Genomic DNA, 10,746 nt, shown 5'->3' with positions numbered 1-10,746 from the left:
TTGAGCATCCGCGGACAGAGGAGACCCTGCAACCGGTCCCCCCCGAAAGGCCAGGCCCCCCCCAAGCTCCCCACAAGGAAGCAAGGAGTTTCACGAAACTTCTCAAAAAGGCCAGCCGCGACCGCTCAGCACCAACCCTACGCGCAAGGTCCGCGAGTGCGCGGGGCTGGGCGCTCACCCGACGAAGGGGGCTTGTTTTTCCTAGCCCCCTCCTCTCCTCCTCGACCCCCCTTTCACGGGCTTCCCGGACACGAACGGGAAGGCACAGAGCCAGACAGATAACCGGCAACCGAGAGAGGATGCGTGCGACAAGAGAAGACCCACACGCGGGCATCCGCGCGGGGGGATCTGCGGCAGCAGGAAGGTTCTCTTCCAGGGGTATTTTGAGCATACGCGGACAGAGGAGACCCTGCAACAGGTCCCCCCCGAAAGGCAGGCCACTGCCACTCTCCAAGCTCCACACGAGGAGCAAGGAAGCTTCACGAAACTTTTCAAAAAGGCCAGCCGCGACCGCTCAGCACCATCCCTACGCGCAAGGTCCGCGAGTGCGCGGGGTGGGCGCTCGCCCAACGAAGGGGGCTTTTTTTTTTAACCGCCCTTCCTCTAATCCTCGACCCCCCTTTCATGGGCTTCTCGGACACAAACGGGAAGGCACACAGCCAGACGGAGCACCGGAGGCACGCCAGGAAACGGGAAGCGCCACCACCAACTCAGAAGCGGGCACCTAGGTGGCAAAACCTGGAACGATCCAGGAGCACCTCTGCAAGAAACAGAACGCGCGTGCACACACCAGACGGGAAGGTTATGCATCGCCACCAGCCAACATTCCCCGGCTCAGGGAAGATGGGCAAGCGATCCACGAGGACCACGCGAACCACTGCGAGAAGTGCGCGCGGGTCAGTGCTCGGGCCGGAGAGCCGCACCCCTGCCTTCCACACACCACCGGAATACGGATAGGGTGGAGAGACGAGGGGCCCGCTGGCAGAACGAGAAGAGCGGCCGCCATTCGCCATGAATGTCCGTCCCTCGCCTGGCGCGGCTTAGGCCCTGGCCCGAAGAGAACTCAGGAGCACCACATCGATCTAAGCAGAGTGAGCGACAACACGCAACCGGGAGAAACAAGCGAGATAGGCACGTCTTACACGCGGGGCAAGACAGTACGGATCCGGGCAGAGACACAACGAAGGTGCTGCCACAAAAAAAAAAGTGCACTCGGGAGGCACGTGGCAGGAAGACTCAGACACCACAATCAAGAGAGGAGGATTCAGGACTCTCCACCTCCCCCCCCGCCAAAAAAAAAAAAAAAATGCACTCGGGAGGCATGTGGCAGGAAGAACCAAGACACCGCAGACAGGAGAGTGGAGGATTCGGGACTCTCCACCTCCCCCCCGCCAAAAAAAAAAAAAAAATGCACTCGGGAGGCATGTGGCAGGAAGAACCAAGACACCGCAGACAGGAGAGTGGAGGATTCGGGACTCTCCACCTCCCCCCCGCCAAAAAAAAAAAAAAAAATGCACTCGGGAGGCATGTGGCAGGAAGAACCAAGACACCGCAGACAGGAGAGTGGAGGATTCGGGACTCTCCACCTCCCCCCCGCCAAAAAAAAAAAAAAATGCACTCGGGAGGCGTGTGGAAGACGTGGAAACGAAAGACAGTGGAGGTTCGGGACTCCCAGGAAAAAAAAAAAAAAAAACCAGCGGGAGGAACACAAAACACTAGCACGAGACAGCTGGCTGCAACCATTCCACACAGGACACAGGTGTGACAACGACAACGTGGAAATCGGGAAAAACGCCTGAGAACGCAGCAATATCACAGCCCCTGGTTGTCACAAGCTGCCCAGCAAGCGCACACACAAACGGGAAGCAAAAGCACGGAAAGCAGGAAGCATGTCTCGGGCACAGTTTCAGGCAAGGCGACAGACCCAAGCCGATATGCAAAGAAAAATAGGCTGGACAAGCAAACAGCCTTGATTGAAAGGGTCTTTTCTCTTTAGTGTCCTTTAGTGTCCTTTAGTGTAAATAGGGAAAGGACAGCGTGTCACTACATATCTCCAGGTCCAATAGGAACAGATAGAATAGATCAAAACCATAAAAATGACAGGGAGGAAGATGACAGCCCACAGAGAACAACTGGAAGTCATACATGGGGGGGTGGCCCAAAAATGTCCCCATGAAGAAAAGAACCGGACGTCAAACGAACAACTGGTCGACCTGACAACCGGGAATACTCAAAATACCGATAGGTAAATGAAAAAAAGGCGGGACCATAGCTTTCCCTCGGCTTCAGAAGTAAAGCGCCCCCGGTGACAAAGACAGAGAGGGCTTCTGGAGAAAAAAAAGATCCGACACTCCAGCTGGCCCGGCCACATCGGCTTGTAAGCCGGGCCCGTCGCGTCCTCTCGGACTCAGAAGTACAGTGACACCCGTGACAGGGTCACGGAGGGCTTCTGGAGGAAAAAAAGATCCGACACTCCAGCTGGCCGGGCCATATCGGCTTGTAAGCCGGGCCCCTCGCGTCCTCTCGGACTCAGAAGTACAGTGACACCGGTGACAGGGACAGAGAGGGCTTCTGGAGGAAAAAAAGATCCCAACCTCCAGCTGGCCGGGCCACATCGGCTTGTAAGCCGGGCCCGTCGCGTCCTCTCGGACTCAGAAGTACAGTGACACCGGTGACAGGGTCACGGAGGGCTTCTGGAGGAAAAGATCCGACACTCCAGCTGGCCGGGCCACATCGGCTTGTAAGACGGGCCCGTCGCGTCCTCTCGGACTAAGAAGTACAGTGACACCGGTGACAGGGACACGGAGGGCTTCTGGAGGAAAAAAAGATCCGACACTCCAGCTGGCCGGGCCACATCGGCTTGTAAGCCGAGCCCCTCGCGTCCTCTCGGACTCAGAAGTACAGGGACACCGGTGACAGGGACAGAGAGGGCTTCTGGAGGAAAAAAAGATCCCAACCTCCAGCTGGCCGGGCCACATCGGCTTGTAAGCCGGGCCCGTCGCGTCCTCTCGGACTCAGAAGTACAGTGACACCGGTGACAGGGTCACGGAGGGCTTCTGGAGGAAAAGATCCGACACTCCAGCTGGCCGGGCCACATAAGCTTGTAAGCCGGGCCCGTCGCGTCCTCTCGGACTAAGAAGTACAGTGACACCGGTGACAGGGACACGGAGGGCTTCTGGAGGAAAAAAAGATCCGACACTCCAGCTGGCCGGGCCATATCGGCTTGTAAGCCGAGCCCCTCGCGTCCTCTCGGACTCAGAAGTACAGGGACACCGGTGACAGGGACAGAGAGGGCTTCTGGAGGAAAAAAAGATCCCAACCTCCAGCTGGCCGGGCCACATCGGCTTGTAAGCCGGGCCCGTCGCGTCCTCTCGGACTCAGAAGTACAGTGACACCGGTGACAGGGTCACGGAGGGCTTCTGGAGGAAAAGATCCGACACTCCAGCTGGCCGGGCCACATCGGCTTGTAAGCCGGGCCCGTCGCGTCCTCTCGGACTAAGAAGTACAGTGACACCGGTGACAGGGACACGGAGGGCTTCTGGAGGAAAAAAAGATCCGACACTCCAGCTGGCCGGGCCATATCGGCTTGTAAGCCGAGCCCCTCGCGTCCTCTCGGACTCAGAAGTACAGGGACACCGGTGACAGGGACAGAGAGGGCTTCTGGAGGAAAAAAAGATCCCAACCTCCAGCTGGCCGGGCCACATCGGCTTGTAAGCCGGGCCCCTCGCGTCCTCTCGGACTCAGAAGTACAGTGACACCGGTGACAGGGACAGAGAGGGCTTCTGGAGGAAAAAAAAAAAAAAAAAGATCCGAACCTCCAGCACCGGGCCACGTCGGCTTGTAAGCCGGGCCCGTCGCGTCCTCTCGGACTCAGAAGTACAGGGACACCGGTGACAGGGACAGAGAGGGCTTCTGGAGGAAAAAAAAGATCCCAACCTCCAGCTGGCCGGGCCACATCGGCTTGTAAGCCGGGCCCGTCGCGTCCTCTCGGACTCAGAAGTACAGTGACACCGGTGACAGGGACACGGAGGGCTTCTGGAGGAAAAAAAGATCCGACACTCCAGCTGGCCGGGCCATATCGGCTTGTAAGCCGAGCCCCTCGCGTCCTCTCGGACTCAGAAGTACAGGGACACCGGTGACAGGGACAGAGAGGGCTTCTGGAGGAAAAAAAGATCCCAACCTCCAGCTGGCCGGGCCACATCGGCTTGTAAGCCGGGCCCCTCTCGTCCTCTCGGACTCAGAAGTACAGTGACACCGGTGACAGGGACAGAGAGGGCTTCTGGAGGAAAAAAAAAAAAAAAAAAAGATCCGAACCTCCAGCACCGGGCCACGTCGGCTTGTAAGCCGGGCCCGTCGCGTCCTCTCGTACTCAGAAGTACAGTGACACCGGTGACAGGGACACGGAGGGCTTCTGGAGGAAAAAAAGATCCGACACCCCAGCTGGCCGGGCCACATCGGCTTGTAAGCCGGGCCCGTCGCGTCCTCTCGGACTCAGAAGTACAGTGACACCGGTGACAGGGACACGGAGGGCTTCTGGAGGAAAAAAAGATCCGACACTCCAGCTGGCCGGGCCACATCGGCTTGTAAGCCGGGCCCGTCGCGTCCTCTCGGACTCAGAAGTACAGGGACACCGGTGACAGGGACACGGAGGGCTTCTGGAGGAAAAAAAGATCCGACACCCCAGCTGGCCGGGCCACATCGGCTTGTAAGCCGGGCCCGTCGCGTCCTCTCGGACTCAGAAGTACAGTGACACCGGTGACAGGGACAGAGAGGGCTTCTGGAGGAAAAAAGATCCCAACCTCCAGCTGGCCGGGCCACATCGGCTTGTAAGCCGGGCCCGTCGCGTCCTCTCGGACTCAGAAGTACAGTGACACCGGTGACAGGGACACGGAGGGCTTCTGGAGGAAAAAAAGATCCGACACTCCAGCTGGCCGGGCCACATCGGCTTGTAAGCCGGGCCCGTCGCGTCCTCTCGGACTCAGAAGTACAGGGACACCGGTGACAGGGACAGAGAGGGCTTCTGGAGGAAAAAAGATCCCAACCTCCAGCTGGCCGGGCCACATCGGCTTGTAAGCCGGGCCCCTCGCGTCCTCTCGGACTCAGAAGTACAGTGACACCGGTGACAGGGACAGAGAGGGCTTCTGGAGGAAAAAAAAAAAAAAAAAGATCCGAACCTCCAGCACCGGGCCACGTCGGCTTGTAAGACGGGCCCGTCGCGTCCTCTCGGACTCAGAAGTACAGTGACACCGGTGACAGGGACAGAGAGGGCTTCTGGAGGAAAAAAAAGATCCCAACCTCCAGCTGGCCGGGCCACATCGGCTTGTAAGCCGGGCCCGTCGCGTCCTCTCGGACTAAGAAGTACAGTGACACCGGTGACAGGGACACGGAGGGCTTCTGGAGGAAAAAAAGATCCGACACTCCAGCTGGCCGGGCCACATCGGCTTGTAAGCCGAGCCCCTCGCGTCCTCTCGGACTCAGAAGTACAGGGACACCGGTGACAGGGACAGAGAGGGCTTCTGGAGGAAAAAAAGATCCCAACCTCCAGCTGGCCGGGCCACATCGGCTTGTAAGCCGGGCCCGTCGCGTCCTCTCGGACTCAGAAGTACAGTGACACCGGTGACAGGGTCACGGAGGGCTTCTGGAGGAAAAGATCCGACACTCCAGCTGGCCGGGCCACATCGGCTTGTAAGCCGGGCCCGTCGCGTCCTCTCGGACTAAGAAGTACAGTGACACCGGTGACAGGGACACGGAGGGCTTCTGGAGGAAAAAAAGATCCGACACTCCAGCTGGCCGGGCCATATCGGCTTGTAAGCCGAGCCCCTCGCGTCCTCTCGGACTCAGAAGTACAGGGACACCGGTGACAGGGACAGAGAGGGCTTCTGGAGGAAAAAAAGATCCCAACCTCCAGCTGGCCGGGCCACATCGGCTTGTAAGCCGGGCCCGTCGCGTCCTCTCGGACTCAGAAGTACAGTGACACCGGTGACAGGGACAGAGAGGGCTTCTGGAGGAAAAAAAAAAAAAAAAAGATCCGAACCTCCAGCACCGGGCCACGTCGGCTTGTAAGCCGGGCCCGTCGCGTCCTCTCGGACTCAGAAGTACAGTGACACCGGTGACAGGGACAGAGAGGGCTTCTGGAGGAAAAAAAAAAAAAAAAAGATCCGAACCTCCAGCACCGGGCCACGTCGGCTTGTAAGCCGGGCCCGTCGCGTCCTCTCGGACTCAGAAGTACAGTGACACCGGTGACAGGGACACGGAGGGCTTCTGGAGGAAAAAAAGATCCGAACCTCCAGCTGGCCGGGCCACGTCGGCTTGTAAGCCGGGCCCCTCGCGTCCTCTCGGACTCAGAAGTACAGTGACACCGGTGACAGGGACAGAGAGGGCTTCTGGAGGAAAAAAAAAAAAAAAAAGATCCGAACCTCCAGCACCGGGCCACGTCGGCTTGTAAGCCGGGCCCGTCGCGTCCTCTCGGACTCAGAAGTACAGGGACACCGGTGACAGGGACAGAGAGGGCTTCTGGAGGAAAAAAAAGATCCCAACCTCCAGCTGGCCGGGCCACATCGGCTTGTAAGCCGGGCCCGTCGCGTCCTCTCGGACTCAGAAGTACAGTGACACCGGTGACAGGGACACGGAGGGCTTCTGGAGGAAAAAAAGATCCGACACTCCAGCTGGCCGGGCCATATCGGCTTGTAAGCCGAGCCCCTCGCGTCCTCTCGGACTCAGAAGTACAGGGACACCGGTGACAGGGACAGAGAGGGCTTCTGGAGGAAAAAAAGATCCCAACCTCCAGCTGGCCGGGCCACATCGGCTTGTAAGCCGGGCCCCTCTCGTCCTCTCGGACTCAGAAGTACAGTGACACCGGTGACAGGGACAGAGAGGGCTTCTGGAGGAAAAAAAAAAAAAAAAAAAGATCCGAACCTCCAGCACCGGGCCACGTCGGCTTGTAAGCCGGGCCCGTCGCGTCCTCTCGTACTCAGAAGTACAGTGACACCGGTGACAGGGACACGGAGGGCTTCTGGAGGAAAAAAAGATCCGACACCCCAGCTGGCCGGGCCACATCGGCTTGTAAGCCGGGCCCGTCGCGTCCTCTCGGACTCAGAAGTACAGTGACACCGGTGACAGGGACACGGAGGGCTTCTGGAGGAAAAAAAGATCCGACACTCCAGCTGGCCGGGCCACATCGGCTTGTAAGCCGGGCCCGTCGCGTCCTCTCGGACTCAGAAGTACAGGGACACCGGTGACAGGGACACGGAGGGCTTCTGGAGGAAAAAAAGATCCGACACCCCAGCTGGCCGGGCCACATCGGCTTGTAAGCCGGGCCCGTCGCGTCCTCTCGGACTCAGAAGTACAGTGACACCGGTGACAGGGACAGAGAGGGCTTCTGGAGGAAAAAAGATCCCAACCTCCAGCTGGCCGGGCCACATCGGCTTGTAAGCCGGGCCCGTCGCGTCCTCTCGGACTCAGAAGTACAGTGACACCGGTGACAGGGACACGGAGGGCTTCTGGAGGAAAAAAAGATCCGACACTCCAGCTGGCCGGGCCACATCGGCTTGTAAGCCGGGCCCGTCGCGTCCTCTCGGACTCAGAAGTACAGGGACACCGGTGACAGGGACAGAGAGGGCTTCTGGAGGAAAAAAGATCCCAACCTCCAGCTGGCCGGGCCACATCGGCTTGTAAGCCGGGCCCCTCGCGTCCTCTCGGACTCAGAAGTACAGTGACACCGGTGACAGGGACAGAGAGGGCTTCTGGAGGAAAAAAAAAAAAAAAAAGATCCGAACCTCCAGCACCGGGCCACGTCGGCTTGTAAGACGGGCCCGTCGCGTCCTCTCGGACTCAGAAGTACAGTGACACCGGTGACAGGGACAGAGAGGGCTTCTGGAGGAAAAAAAAGATCCCAACCTCCAGCTGGCCGGGCCACATCGGCTTGTAAGCCGGGCCCGTCGCGTCCTCTCGGACTAAGAAGTACAGTGACACCGGTGACAGGGACACGGAGGGCTTCTGGAGGAAAAAAAGATCCGACACTCCAGCTGGCCGGGCCACATCGGCTTGTAAGCCGAGCCCCTCGCGTCCTCTCGGACTCAGAAGTACAGGGACACCGGTGACAGGGACAGAGAGGGCTTCTGGAGGAAAAAAAGATCCCAACCTCCAGCTGGCCGGGCCACATCGGCTTGTAAGCCGGGCCCGTCGCGTCCTCTCGGACTCAGAAGTACAGTGACACCGGTGACAGGGTCACGGAGGGCTTCTGGAGGAAAAGATCCGACACTCCAGCTGGCCGGGCCACATCGGCTTGTAAGCCGGGCCCGTCGCGTCCTCTCGGACTAAGAAGTACAGTGACACCGGTGACAGGGACACGGAGGGCTTCTGGAGGAAAAAAAGATCCGACACTCCAGCTGGCCGGGCCATATCGGCTTGTAAGCCGAGCCCCTCGCGTCCTCTCGGACTCAGAAGTACAGGGACACCGGTGACAGGGACAGAGAGGGCTTCTGGAGGAAAAAAAGATCCCAACCTCCAGCTGGCCGGGCCACATCGGCTTGTAAGCCGGGCCCGTCGCGTCCTCTCGGACTCAGAAGTACAGTGACACCGGTGACAGGGACAGAGAGGGCTTCTGGAGGAAAAAAAAAAAAAAAAAGATCCGAACCTCCAGCACCGGGCCACGTCGGCTTGTAAGCCGGGCCCGTCGCGTCCTCTCAGACTCAGAAGTACAGTGACACCGGTGACAGGGACAGAGAGGGCTTCTGGAGGAAAAAAAAAAAAAAAAAGATCCGAACCTCCAGCACCGGGCCACGTCGGCTTGTAAGCCGGGCCCGTCGCGTCCTCTCGGACTCAGAAGTACAGTGACACCGGTGACAGGGACACGGAGGGCTTCTGGAGGAAAAAAAGATCCGAACCTCCAGCTGGCCGGGCCACGTCGGCTTGTAAGCCGGGCCCGTCGCGTCCTCTCGGACTCAGAAGTACAGGGACACCGGTGACAGGGACACGGAGGGCTTCTGGAGGAAAAAAAGATCCCAACCTCCAGCTGGCCGGGCCACATCGGCTTGTAAGCCGGGCCCGTCGCGTCCTCTCGGACTCAGAAGTACAGTGACACCGGTGACAGGGACACGGAGGGCTTCTGGAGGAAAAAAAGATCCGAACCTCCAGCTGGCCGGGCCACGTCGGCTTGTAAGCCGGGCCCGTCGCGTCCTCTCGGACTCAGAAGTACAGTGACACCGGTGACAGGGACACGGAGGGCTTCTGGAGGAAAAAAAGATCCGACACCCCAGCTGGCCGGGCCACATCGGCTTGTAAGCCGGGCCCGTCGCGTCCTCTCGGACTCAGAAGTACAGTGACACCGGTGACAGGGACACGGAGGGCTTCTGGAGGAAAAAAAGATCCGACACTCCAGCTGGCCGGGCCATATCGGCTTGTAAGCCGGGCCCCTCGCGTCCTCTCGGTCTCAGAAGTACAGGGACACCGGTGACAGGGACAGAGAGGGCTTCTGGAGGAAAAAAAGATCCCAACCTCCAGCTGGCCGGGCCACATCGGCTTGTAAGCCGGGCCCGTCGCGTCCTCTCGGACTCAGAAGTACAGTGACACCGGTGACAGGGACACGGAGGGCTTCTGGAGGAAAAAAAGATCCCAACCTCCAGCTGGCCGGGCCACATCGGCTTGTAAGCCGGGCCCGTCGCGTCCTCTCGGACTCAGAAGTACAGTGACACCGGTGACAGGGTCACGGAGGGCTTCTGGAGGAAAAGATCCGACACTCCAGCTGGCCGGGCCACATCGGCTTGTAAGCCGGGCCCGTCGCGTCCTCTCGGACTCAGAAGTACAGTGACACCGGTGACAGGGACACGGAGGGCTTCTGGAGGAAAAAAGATCCGACACTCCAGCTGGCCGGGCCACATCGGCTTGTAAGCCGGGCCCGTCGCGTCCTCTCGGACTCAGAAGTACAGGGACACCGGTGACAGGGACAGAGAGGGCTTCTGGAGGAAAAAAGATCCCAACCTCCAGCTGGCCGGGCCACATCGGCTTGTAAGCCGGGCCCCTCGCGTTTTCTCGTACTCAGAAGTACAGTGACACCGGTGACAGGGACAGAGAGGGCTTCTGGAGGAAAAAAAAAAAAAAAAAGATCCGAACCTCCAGCACCGGGCCACGTCGGCTTGTAAGACGGGCCCGTCGCGTCCTCTCGGACTCAGAAGTACAGTGACACCGGTGACAGGGACAGAGAGGGCTTCTGGAGGAAAAAAAAGATCCCAACCTCCAGCTGGCCGGGCCACATCGGCTTGTAAGCCGGGCCCGTCGCGTCCTCTCGGACTCAGAAGTACAGTGACACCGGTGACAGGGACACGGAGGGCTTCTGGAGGAAAAAAAGATCCCAACCTCCAGCTGGCCGGGCCACATCGGCTTGTAAGACGGGCCCGTCGCGTCCTCTCGGACTCAGAAGTACAGTGACACCGGTGACAGGGACACGGAGGGCTTCTGGAGGAAAAAAAGATCCGACACCCCAGCTGGCCGGGCCACATCGGCTTGTAAGCCGGGCCCGTCGCGTCCTCTCGGACTCAGAAGTACAGTGACACCGGTGACAGGGACAGAGAGGGCTTCTGGAGGAAAAAAAAAAAAAAAAAAAAGATCCGAACCTCCAGCACCGGGCCACGTCGGCTTGTAAGCCGGGCCCGTCGCGTCCTCTCGGACTCAGAAGTACAGTGACACCGGTGACAGGGACACGGAGGGCTTCTGGAGGAAAAAAAGATCCGACACCCCAGCTGGCCGGGC

The sequence above is a fragment of the Mus caroli genome, unplaced genomic scaffold, assembly GCF_978045245.1.
Source record: "Mus caroli unplaced genomic scaffold, Mus_caroli_1 scaffold_524, whole genome shotgun sequence".
Lineage (NCBI taxonomy): Eukaryota > Metazoa > Chordata > Mammalia > Rodentia > Muridae > Mus > Mus caroli.
This window is presented reverse-complemented; position numbering follows the sequence as displayed.